Raw genomic sequence first — 9,848 nt, 5'->3', positions numbered from 1 at the left:
CTTTCATTTAGTGATACTGGAATCCTTGCTATTTCTCAAATAAGACACTGTGACTCCCAACTCTGTGCATTTTCTTTTCTTTTTTTTTTTTAGTGAGGCAATTGGGGTTAAGTGACTTGCCCAGGGTCACACAGCTAGTAAGTGTTAAGTGTCTGAGGCCAGATTTGAACTCAAGTACTCCTGACTCCAGGGCCGGTGCTCTGTCCACTGCGCCATCTATCCTCCCTCCAACTCTGTGCATTTTCACTGGCCTTCCATGGCTGAAATCCTCTCCCTCATTATCTCACACCTTTCCTGGCTTCCTTTCAAGTCTTAGCAAAAGTCCTACCTTCTTCAAGAAGCTTTTCTTAATCTTTTTTTAATCTTAATCTTTTTCCTTAATCTTAATGTCTTCCCTCTAAGGGAATAATCTCAATTTATCCTGCCTATATGTTGTTTGTACATGGTGATTTATATGTTGTTTCCCCTATTAGACTGTGACCCCTTGAGGGGAAGGACAGTTTTTCCTTTTTCTTTTAACCTGGGACATAGCAAGTACTCAATAAATGTTTAATGACTTACAAACTGTCATTTATAAATTCTTAGTAGTTATCTAGATATAGTTTATGGCAACCCATAAACTATATTTATTTTTATTTCCTGGTGTTCTGAATATTTATATAGGTTATGGCTTATTTTATACATGACAGAGAAAGCCTAGGATAATGAACATAAGGCCAGCCACAGAGTTAGTAAGACCTTGGGTCAAGTCCTACCCCAGACACATACTTGCTGTGTTATCTTGGCAAGTTGCTAAATTCTCAGAACTTCAATGGTAGAGTGGGAATACTAATGAAATCTGAGAGGGAGAAGAAGGAGAGAGTAATTATTTTCAACGAAATATAGGTACATATTATATAAACACTTAGGTATCACAGACTGAGAGGAAATAGGCATCCTTGAGTTAGTAATGCCTTCTGGCTCTACTAGGGAGAGCCAGGAAGTAATTAAATTCTTATTTTTTCAAGCTCACCTGAGAGACTGTGGTGTATGGGCTCAATTCCATTAAAATGGATGGAAAAAAAAGAATTCATAGCTCTTCATCATTTTCATCCTACACAGAGGCAAATTACAAAGCCTCGTCTTGCAGCAAAAATCTAAGATTATATTTCTAATAAGTAGTAGAAGGTAACTCAACGGTATGTTTAGTCTTGCATGTACAGTATATCTCACTTACATTATATTTCCATTCTGTCCTAAATGTCACAGAAAGTTTCTTGGCAGACTGTTGCAACAGCTGGGAAGAACTTCCTGTATTCTTTGATCAGTCTCCTCTAGGCCTTTTCACATTCAAGCTGAAGACAACAAAATTGAAATGGACAGTCCTTAGTCATTTTTTCCTTTTACTCCCCTCCAGATGTTAGCTATTCAGATTATAGGAAAGAAAAAAAGTGGAGGAATTTATTTTCCAGCCTACAGTATTATTTTTTTCTTCTTAGAGGTTGGGAGATCATCTACTTCCTCAAGATTGATACTAAAATTAAGGCATTCTATTTATATACTCCTGCTTTGCTATGATGGAGAGCCCTGATGATTTCCAAATGATGCATAATGATATTTTGACAGCACATAAGTGAGATGTCCTCCTTATCTTGCTGTCCTCTCATGTTACTGAGTACGCTACTAGATTTCCAACTATCTTTCCATTTTTGAAGCTATGAATGGAGTGTTGTTTTGTTTAAAGGGATATTAAGAACTCCATTTAGTGTATTCAGAGGAAGAAAGAGCACAAGTCTGGGCTCTCTATGCAAACAAGGTAAGATGGCCTCATAAGAATAGCATGACATGGGGCAGCTAGGTGGCGCAGTGGATAGAGCACCGGCCCTGGAGTCAGGAGGACCTTAGTTCAAATCCGGCCTCAGACACTTAACACTTACTAGCTGTGTGACCCTGGGCAAGTCACTTAACCCCAATTGCCTCACTGAAAAAGAAAAAAAGAGAATAGCATGCCTTGCATTCATGATGCTAGTTTTATATAATGGTGAAGCTTTGATGAGTCGGTAGTTATTAGAGCAGAAATCTAGTATTTTTTTAAATATGTATTTTTAAAACAAGTGCTCTTATTTTATTTTTGTAGTTTTTTTATTTTAAATTTAAGTACAAAATGATAGGGAGAAACATTGCCATGTATACAGCAGACCATAGGGATTCAATATAAAACAATAAGTTTCCATTTCAAGAAAACCTATGTAAGAAATTCTACACATTGTTTTCAAAGCTGCCTAGCTTTTCCTTGCTTCCTTATTGGTTTTCTTTTGTTCTCTGCTGTGCACTTTTTACTATTTTTCCCCTCCCTCCCCCACCACCCTAAAAGCTACAAATAAACATGGATACATACATACACACACACACACATACACACATCTGCACACATCTACACATGTCTACATGTACATGTGTATACACACATATATTTATATATGTATATATGTTTGTATATGTATGTGTATATATATATATATATATATATATATATATATATATATATACAAATATGGGGCTTAGGACAAGAGTTGTTTATCCTGTGAGAAGCAAAACCAAAGATGACCAGATAACAGGATAGACATATTAAGGAATCAAGAGATTGTTAAAGTTTAGATTGACCAACTAGATATCAGGACAGACACACTTAAGAAGTAAGAAGAGATAAAATTCTATAGCAGGAAAGTTAGGAGTCAGACATACCCCCAAAGGTTAGGACCATCATTTCAAAAAATCTCTCTCAACTCTCAGGAATATGAGAAGCATCCAAGCTTTCTCCACCCCACCCTAAAATTGAATTTTCCACTTTTTAAGTAGACACACCATCTACCCTCTATAAAAGCTTTTGCCTTCCTTCCGTTGGAGGAGGAGAATGTTTCTAAGCCCTCCTTCCCAAGGGGAAAATCTTTGGCTTCCCACTTAGTAACTTTCTCTAGTGCCATATAAAATGCCACTTTAATTCTAACTGGACTTTTTGCAAAAGTGTAATTCTTTATTGAGGAATACCTAAGGACTACCACCTTTCCTCTGTGATATACATATATGTGTGTGTGTATGCACATACATACATATATACATATCCATAAACATACACATATATACACTCACACACAAATGTAAGATCATTCTATGCTTATTACTCTTATCATCTGTTTCTCTGAAGGTGGATAGTATCTTCATAAGCCCAAGTCTTTCCATGTTTTCCTAAATCAACCAACTCATCAATGAATGCATCACAGCAGTATTCCTACCCAATCACATCCTATCTGAGAAACTGTCTATAACAGCTCCTCCTCCCCCTAGATTTTCTGTATTCCATCTAATCTTGACTACATAGGCTTTAGTTGTAAAAGAAATTTTTAACTTAAAATAATGAAAATTATCCTTTTCACACGTCAACAATGCTCTCAGCATAAAATATAGTTTAAGGTCTGATACTGCTGAATCTACTTCCTTTACATCTCCCCCCGCCCCCTGCCCCCAGTTTCTTTGAAGTTTCTGATCATTTGTTCTTCCAAAATAAACTTTGTTATTATTTTTTCTAACTCAATAAGATAATTATTTTAGTGATTTAACTAGGATGACATTGAATAAAAAGATTAGTTAGGTAAAATTAACTTAATAACTACATTAGCTTTACATAGCTATGAACAATAAATATTACTTTGATTATTTAGATCTGAGTTTATTTGCATTAAAAGTGTTTTATATTTATGTTCAAATAGTTCTTATGTCAGTTTTGGAAGGCATACACTCAGATATTTTATACTGTCTAGGTATTTTAAATGGTCTAAAATGGTGTAATAATACTGACATTGTAAAGTTTCTTTATTTTTCACTTTTGATTAAACCTATTTTAACTTTGTCTGAGATCATGATTGCTATCCCTGTTTCTTTACATACTGAATTCTAATCCTGCCCTTTATCTTTATATCTCTCATTTTTATGTTTCCTTAAAGCAACATATTGTTGATTCATATTTTTAATTGGCTATATATTTCTGTTTTATGGGTAAATTCACCCTACTCACATTCTAAGCTACAATTACTTGTATATTTTCCTCCTTCCTATTTTTTTCCTCACTCGTCTCCTCACCCTATTCACTCTATCCCTCCTCACTTCTCTGCTTTATTTCTTCCTGCTAACTTCCTTTTCTTTAACCTATGCGCCCCTCTGAGTCCCTCTCTTATTTTCTCTCTCTCACCCTATCCCCTTGCCCTCTTCTTTCTTTCTGATTTTAGAAGACTTTTATACCCTTTTAGAAAAATATTTCGTTCCTTTTTTCTTTTCTGCGGGGCAATGAGGGTTAAGTGACTTGCCCAGGGTCACACAGCTATCAAGTGTCAAGTGTCTAAGGCTGTATTTGAACTCAGGTCCTCCTGAATCCAGGGCCGGTACTTTATTCACTGTCACCTAGCTGCTTTCTGTTGTTCGCTCTTTAACCCATTTCAAAGGAGAGTAGGGTTCTAACACTACCTGCCCTACCCCCACTAGTTTCTTCTATCAGTTTTTCGTTTTATGCCTCATTTGTATGATATAATTAGTCCTTTTATCTCTCCCTGCACATTTTTATTTTTTAGAATCACTACATAATGTTCAGTTCACCCTAAGCCTTTCTTTTACACTACCCAAATAATAATGACAACCATAAAAATACTGCTTATATTTTCACATATATGAAGTAAACAATGTGACCTTATTGAGTCCCTTATATTTGGACTTTAATGTTTACCTTATATTTCTCCTGGATGTTATATGTCAAATTTTCTCTTAAATTCTAAGGTTTTTGTCACAAAACCTGAAAGTCTTCCAGTTCATTAAGTGTGCATTTTTTTTCATTGACGATTATACTTAACTTTGCTGGATAAGTTACCCTTGGTCATAACCCCAGCTCTTTTGCAATATAGAACATAGTATTTTCCAAGATCTACAGTCCTTCAGTGCTTCAATTTAGTAGCTGTCTTACCAAGAAAATCTCAAATGGAGTCACAAAGAGTCAGAAATGGACAACAATTTAACATACTTTTTTTTTTTTTGGGTGAGGCAATTGGGGTTAAGTGACTTGCCCAGGCTCACACAGCTAGTAAGTGTTAAGTGTCTGAGGCCAGATATGAACTCAGGTCCTCCTGAAGGAAGGGCCAGTGCTCTATCCACTGCGCCACCTAGCTGCCCCAATGAACAACAATAGAAAAGATACAAATCAATTCCTGGGTTGGGGAGGAGCTTTAGCAACTAAGGTGAACAAGATGGCCTTACTGTAGGAGACTCTATAGGAGCTGAGCTTTGAACACCAAGGGTTTCTCTGAGGCAGAGGTGAAGGGGCAGTGCATTCCAGCCATGATAGACATTCGAGCCAGGGCATGGAGGCAGGAAGACTGTGAGGTGTCCTTCACAGGGACAAAGGCAACCTCTTTCTGTTATTTCTGTGATAACTCTTCTTTCATTTATCAGTACCTCCAACACTGCTAGCCAGCTGAAGTGGCCATAATTTAAAATGTTAGTGTGAAAGTAACATTTCTCTTTTAATTGCCATTGAGTTCAAGCACATTGCACCATACCCTGACTTAATTTTTCATGATGAAAACTCTTTTGTCTTTTAATGTAGGAATCTTCATCAATTAAGCATCCTACACAATTTTCTTTTTTTAAAAAAAATCTTTTGATATGAGTATATGAGCAGCAGGCTGGTGCACATTTTCTCAGTGTTCAACTTTGAATTTACTTTACATATCCTTGTGACATGTCACAGACTTACCAAAGGAACATCAACAATCACTCTGTCTTGAGAAGTGTCAATCCCAAATGAAAATGTACCAGTTTTTGCCTGACAACAGCACTAGCAAACTTTTAAGAAAAAAAATTAACTCTCCTTATAATGCCAGTAATAAAAGTTCACTCATTTAAAAAATGAATTATACTTTCTAAATACTTCTTTTAGGTGTACTTCCCTACACAGGTTTGGTTAATTACTTCAGTGATTACAAATTCAAGATGTTCTTTGATTATGACACTGCTTCCTGCAAATATGCCATCGTTATTGTTACTTATACAGTGCTTTATCATTTTCAGAGCACTTGCTTGGAGACTATTTCATTGTATTGAGGCAGTCCGGTAAAACAAGGCCTCGTTCTCCAGAGAGAGAAGACAAAGATCTAGGAAGAAATAGCAAGAATGCCCCATATGGACTCCTGGATGCATTCTAGTTTACTCTTGTCTGAGGCCGGTGTATTTGTAAAAGGCACCAGCCTCATTTCTTTTTTTTTTTTTTTAACTTTTTTTTCCCCAAAATTTTATTCAATATGAAACATCTCTACACTTTTTATTGAGGAGGTTGACCACGTCCATGACCAAACCCATCTCTAAACTGGAATTCTGTTGCTGACCCAGCACCAGCCTCAGCCTTCTTGTCAGCACTTCGTCTGTATGTGTCTGTCAGCTTCACCACGAGTAAGCCGGGCAGGTCGCTCACCCTCCAGGCCTTTAGGCCTTGGCCTTCCCATCTCAGGACGACTTCTTCGGAGTGTGGCAGGCACAATCTCAGGGGGCAGGTGAAGGTAATCCCGGTGATACTGAATGCCCTCATTGGTGAGATACCAGTAGAAATGCCTCCATTCAAACTGCTCCTTAACATAGCCATGAGACTTTAGAGACTGCATAGCCTTCATCACATGGAGATTGGGCACATTCTTGTCTGCCGGCTCAGATTGCTTTGGCATGTGGACATCTTTCTTGGCTACCATTACTCCCTCCTTAAAAAGGAGTTCGTAGATAGCAATTTGGTTCTTCTTGGGCATCAACATCTCGGCGGTGGCGACAACGGTTCTGCTCTAGATGGAGCCCTGGATAGAAAGGCCACCCTCATTTCTTTATCCCTGAATATAAAAGAGGATAACAATTGATGACTGGGGTTGACTTAAACAAGTCTGAAGTTCTGGCAAAATTGAATAATTCTTAATCAGACTTTTACTCTCCTATGAGATGTACCAGAATCAGGAGAAAAAGGACCCAGGTGCCTACGGCATAAGCTGTCACTTGTTCTTATTGCATCCTTTGTTTTCATATCAGTCAAATGTAGCTGAGTTTCCTGTGTTTATGAGCTGTGCCTCTGAGTCTTAAAAACTCCTAAATGTAAACTATTTTAATTGCATGAATCACCTATTAAAGGATGTTTTCTGTTTTTAAAATATTTAATCCTTGGGTTATTTTTAGATCCTTTATTTTTTATAATGGAACCTTTTGTCTTTTAAAAATAATTGATTTGGGGGCAGCTAGGTGGCACAGTGGATAAAGCACCAGCCCTGGATTCAGAAGGACCAGAGTTCAAATCTGACCTCAGACACTTGACACTTACTAAGCTGTGTTACCCTGGGCAAGTCACTTAACCCTCATTGCCCTGCCCCCCCAAAAAAACAATGAAAATAATTGATTTTTTGGTTGTTATATTACCTAGATTTTACCCTGTATCCCCCTTTCCCACTCACAGAGAACCATTCCTTACTACAAAGTTTTTGATATTAAAGAAGAGGAAAAAAAACAAAGCATTAATAATAATTTTAAAAATATTTGACACTTTATACAATGTTTCACAGCCCTGGACTTGACTTCGGCAAAGGGACAAGGTATGTTAAAAGAAGAGAGGAGTGTCTTCTCATATCTCTTCTCTGAGGCCAATCTTGTTCTTTATAATTTCCCAATGTTAAGTTGTGATTTTTTTCTCTTTACAATGTCATAATCATTATGTATAATATTTTCTTTTATGTGCTAACTTCATTTTGCATAATTTCATCTGTCTTTCCATGCTTTTTTGTATTAATTGTGTTCCTTTCCTCTTTTCTTACAGCACAGAATTATTTCATTAATTCATGTAGCACAACCTGTTTAGCCACCCCCTTGTCAATAAGTACATATTTTGTTTACAGGGTTTATTTTTTCATATCACAGAAAGTGGTGCTATACTTACTTTGGTGTACATAGAGGTATTTTTGGAAGTTACCTCTTACAGGTATATGCCAACTGTGAAACTTCTGAATCAGAGGCTCTGAATATTTTAATCACTTTATTTGAATAATTCCATGTTGCCTTCAAGGATGGTTGTACCAATTCTCAGTTCCACCAATAAAGAATTAAAGTGTCTGTCTTCCGATAGCTTCTCCAAAAGAGCTGGCTGAATGTGAGGTAAAGCTTTAGGATAATTTTGATTTGCATTTCTCATTATTAGTGATAAGCAAATGCTTTAATTTGGTTTTTGTTAGCTTGCAATATTTTTGAGGACTTTTCATTCAAAAGCTTTGATACATTGGAGAGTAGCTTTTGTTCTTTGATGTTTCTTTCTTTTCATTGTATGTATATCCTGGGTACAAAATTCTTATCAGAGATATTTGTTAAAAAATATTTTTCCCAGTTGACTACTTCTCTTTTTTTGTCTTAAATATGTTTTTTGTTCATACAAAAGTTTTTAAATTCCATATAATCAAAATTATCTATTTGATCTTTTGTAATGTCTATTATTTGTTTGGTTAAGTATCCAACCATACTCATAGCTGTAAAAGGTTTACTATTTGCTTATTTTCTATTTTTTATGGTTTGATCTTTAATATTCAGGTTATGTGTTCATTTTGAATTTATTGTGGAATATGGTGTAAGAAATTAGTCTGTTTAATTTTTGCCAAATTGCTTTCCAGTTTTCCTAATAGTCCTTATTAGAGATTTTTCTCCATGAGTAACTTGATGTGTACAAATACTGTTATCGAGTTAATTTATTTCTGATGTTTCCCTGTCTATTCTGATCCATTGATTTATTTTTCTGTTTTAACCAGCAGCAAGTGATTTTAATGACTGCTGTTTCTTATGATATTTTGAGGTAAAAAAGTGCTATTCTTTTCCCCTTTTTTATAGTTTCCTTTGATATTCTGAATTAATTGTTTTTCTAAATAAATAGTTATTATTTTATCTAGCTCCATAAAGTATCCATTCAGTAGCTTGATTAGTATAGCATTTTCATCTTTAATTTGCTAATATTTGTCTTTCATTTTGTTTCTCTTATTGCAATTGCTAGCAGATCCAGAATATAACAAATAAGAGTGGAGAAAGGGTGAATCCTTGCTTTAATCCTATATTTATTGTAAATACTGCTTCCAGTTTTCTAGTATAATCTTTAGTGTAATATAATGCTTTTGTTAATCATTGATATGTACAGTTTGTCATATTTTGCCGTATTAAATGAAAATTCCTTTATATCTATCCTCTTATACTTTGTAGGATTTTCTTTTAGCACAAATTAATGTTAAACTTTGTTCAAGGCTTTTTCTTCATCGATTGAGATAATCATGAGATTTCAAATGTTTTGTTTTTAATATTATTATGTTGATTGGTTTTCTACCACCCCTATATATATTCAGTTTGGTAATAATGACTAATTACTTGGATAAAATTCTGTCATAATCTTGCCAGGATTTTATTTTAAAAGTTTAAATGTTTTCTTCAATGAAACCCTTACATAGTTCTTTCTTTGCTTTATCATTTCCTTATTTAAATACGGGTATGTTAATCCCATAAAAAAAATTTAGTGGAGTAGTTCTGTTTGCATATAACTGTGCTTAGTAAATTCTGACTTTTTAACTTTTCATTTTGCCAAGATTTCATGATCATTTTTTATTCTGGTTTTTTTCCTTCCTCTTTTAAAAAATAACTAAAGGCTTATTGATTTTCTGTCTTTTTAAAGAACCAGCTTTTATCTTTTTTTTTAATTAGCTATATAGTATTTTGGTTTCAGTTTATATTTCATCTTTTGTGATTGTCTATTGATTGTTTGCCTTTTTCAGTTTTTA

At 35.1% G+C, this 9,848-nt stretch overlaps 1 pseudogene; it reads right to left on the bottom strand.

The window, feature by feature from the left end:
- Positions 1-6,340: 6,340 nt before the first annotated feature.
- LOC122751168 lies at positions 6,341-6,842 on the bottom strand (annotated as a pseudogene).
- Between the last annotated feature and the right edge of the window lie 3,006 nt (positions 6,843-9,848).

The sequence above is a fragment of the Dromiciops gliroides genome, chromosome 3, assembly GCF_019393635.1.
Source record: "Dromiciops gliroides isolate mDroGli1 chromosome 3, mDroGli1.pri, whole genome shotgun sequence".
Lineage (NCBI taxonomy): Eukaryota > Metazoa > Chordata > Mammalia > Microbiotheria > Microbiotheriidae > Dromiciops > Dromiciops gliroides.
Note: the sequence above shows the minus strand (reverse complement) of the source record. Positions and strands in the feature narration are given on the sequence as shown.